The following is a 3680-nucleotide window of genomic DNA, read 5'->3' as shown; positions in this document are numbered from 1 at the left end:
TACGTCTGACGTAGCCCATTACCAGAAGTATTCTCTGGGTCATTGCGTCTGATGTAGACCATTACCAGAAGTATTCTCTGGGTCATTACATCTGATGTAGACCATTACCAGAAGTATTCTCTGGGTCATTATGTCTGATGTAGACCATTACCAGAAGTATTCTCTGGGTCATTGCGTCTGATGTAGACCATTACCAGAAGTATTCTCTGGGTCATTATGTCTGATGTAGACCATTACCAGAAGTATTCTCTGGGTCATTACGTCTGACGTAGCCCATTACCAGAAGTATTCTCCGGGTCATTATGTCTGATGTAGACCATTACCAGAAGTATTCTCTGGGTCATTACGTCTGATGTAGACCATTACCAGAAGTATTCTCTGGGTCATTACGTCTGATGTAGACCATTACCAGAAGTATTCTCTGGGTCATTACGTCTGACTTAGACCATTACCAGAAGTATTCTCTGGGTCATTACGTCTGATGTAGCCCATTACCAGAAGTATTCTCTGGGTCATTATTTCTGACGTAGCCCATTACCAGAAGTATTCTCTGGGTCATTACGTCTGACGTAGCCCATTACCAGAAGTATTATCTGGGTCATTACGTCTGATGTAGACCATTACCAGAAGTATTCTCTGGGTCATTATGTCTGATGTAGCCCATTACCAGAAGTATTCTCTGGGTCATTACGTCTGATGTAGACCATTACCAGAAGTATTCTCTGGGTCATTACGTCTGATGTAGCCCATTACCAGAAGTATTCTCTGGGTCATTACGTCTGATGTAGCCCATTACCAGAAGTATTCTCTGGGTCATTACATCTGACGTAGCCCATTACCAGAAGTATTCTCTGGGTCATTACGTCTGACGTAGCCCATTACCAGAAGTATTCTCTGGGTCATTACGTCTGACAAAGCCCATTACCAGAAGTATTCTCTGGGTCATTACGTCTGATGTAGCCCATTACCAGAAGTATTCTCTGGGTCATTACGTCTGACGTAGCCCATTACCAGAAGTATTCTCTGGGTCATTACGTCTGATGTAGCCCATTACCAGAACTATTCTCTGGGTCATTACGTCTGACGTAGACCATTACCAGAAGTATTCTCTGGGTCATTACGTCTGACGTAGCCCATTACCAGAAGTATTCTCTGGGTCATTACGTCTGATGTAGCCCATTACCAGAAGTATTCTCTGGGTCATTACGTCTGATGTAGACCATTACCAGAAGTCTTCTCTGGGTCATTACGTCTGATGTAGACCATTACCAGAAGTATTCTCTGGGTCATTATGTCTGATGTAGCCCATTACCAGAAGTATTCTCTGGGTCATTATGTCTGATGTAGACCATTACCAGAAGTATTCTCTGGGTCATTACGTCTGACGTAGCCCATTACCAGAAGTATTCTCTGGGTCATTATGTCTGATATAGACCATTACCAGAAGTATTCTCTGGGTCATTACGTCTGACGTAGCCCATTACCAGAAGTATTCTCTGGGTCATTACGTCTGACGTAGCCCATTACCAGAAGTATTCTCTGGGTCATTACGTCTGACGTAGCCCATTACCAGAAGTATTCTCTGGGTCATTACATCTGACGTAGACCATTACCAGAAGTATTCTCTGGGTCATTACGTCTGATGTAGACCATTACCAGAAGTATTCTCTGGGTCATTACGTCTGATGTAGACCATTACCAGAAGTATTCTCTGGGTCATTACGTCTGACGTAGCCCATTACCAGAAGTATTCTCTGGGTCATTACGTCTGACGTAGCCCATTACCAGAAGTATTCTCTGGGTCATTACGTCTGATGTAGACCATTACCATAAGTATTCTCTGGGTCATTATGTCTGACGTAGCCCATTACCAGAAGTATTCTCTGGGTCATTGCGTCTGATGTAGACCATTACCAGAAGTATTCTCTGGGTCATTACATCTGATGTAGACCATTACCAGAAGTATTCTCTGGGTCATTACGTCTGATGTAGACCATAACCAGAAGTATTCTCTGGGTCATTACGTCTGATGTAGACCATTACCAGAAGTATTCTCTGGGTCATTATGTCTGACGTAGCCCATTACCAGAAGTATTCTCTGGGTCATTGCGTCTGATGTAGACCATTACCAGAAGTATTCTCTGGGTCATTACATCTGATGTAGACCATTACCAGAAGTATTCTCTGGGTCATTACGTCTGATGTAGACCATTACCAGAAGTATTCTCTGGGTCATTACGTCTGATGTAGACCATTACCAGAAGTATTCTCTGGGTCATTACGTCTTACGTAGCCCATTACCAGAAGTATTCTCTGGGTCATTACATCTGACGTAGACCATTACCAGAAGTATTCTCTGGGTCATTACGTCTGATGTAGACCATTACCAGAAGTATTCTCTGGGTCATTACGTCTGATGTAGACCATTACCAGAAGTATTATCTGGGTCATTACGTCTGATGTAGCCCATTACCAGAAGTATTCTCTGGGTCATTACGTCTGACGTAGCCCATTACCAGAAGTATTCTCTGGGTCATTACGTCTGACGTAGCCCATTACCAGAAGTATTCTCTGGGTCATTACGTCTGATGTAGCCCATTACCAGAAGTGTTCTCTGGGTCATTACATCTGATGTAGACCATTACCAGAAGTCTTCTCTGGGTCATTACGTCTGATGTAGACCATTACCAGAAGTATTCTCTGGGTCATTACGTCTGATGTAGACCATTACCAGAAGTATTCTCTGGGTCATTATGTCTGATGTAGACCATTACCAGAAGTATTCTCTGGGTCATTATGTCTGACGTAGCCCATTACCAGAAGTATTCTCTGGGTCATTACGTCCGATGTAGACCATTACCAGAAGTATTCTCTGGGTCATTATGTCTGATGTAGACCATTACCAGAAGTATTCTCTGGGTCATTACGTCTGATGTAGACCATTACCAGAAGTATTCTCTGGGTCATTACGTCTGACGTAGCCCATTACCAGAAGTATTCTCTGGGTCATTACGTCTGATGTAGCCCATTACCAGAAGTATTCTCTGGGTCATTATGTCTGATGTAGACCATTACCAGAAGTATTCTCTGGGTCATTACGTCTGATGTAGACCATTCCCAGAAGTATTCTCTGGGTCATTATGTCTGATGTAGCCCATTACCAGAAGTATTCTCTGGGTCATTACGTCTGATGTAGATGTAGCTGCATGGACCGTCTTCGTTTGGTCAGGACAGATGCTTTCGGTTTTATGTTGTACTTTAATTCTAGACCCACAAATAATATCCCTGGGAATTATCAAAGGAATCTTTCCTCATCACCTCCAGACTGGCAGCTGATCAGTGGATGTGCCCTCCTTCTTCAGGGGCCTTCTGGATCTTTGGTACAGCCAATCAGATGTGAATGAACCTCATTTGGTTGATCCTGATGGTGGTAATGAAGTAACATAGCTATTTAATTGGAAGACTATGACTGAAGCTTTTCAACGTACTGTTGAGCATAAAGGGTAAATGCCTTTACTTGTGTTTATCATCCACTACACCTCTGTTGTTTTTATCCCAACAACTGATTAGAATGTTCCTTGACCTCGACAACTCAGTAGAATATCAGTAGAAAGACAAAATCAAAGTTTGAAGAAAGCCCCAACATCTTAGAGTACGAGTACTTTATTGTCAATGTGTGA

This window comes from Oncorhynchus clarkii, unplaced genomic scaffold (genome assembly GCF_045791955.1).
Source record: "Oncorhynchus clarkii lewisi isolate Uvic-CL-2024 unplaced genomic scaffold, UVic_Ocla_1.0 unplaced_contig_12638_pilon_pilon, whole genome shotgun sequence".
Lineage (NCBI taxonomy): Eukaryota > Metazoa > Chordata > Actinopteri > Salmoniformes > Salmonidae > Oncorhynchus > Oncorhynchus clarkii.
Note: the sequence above shows the minus strand (reverse complement) of the source record.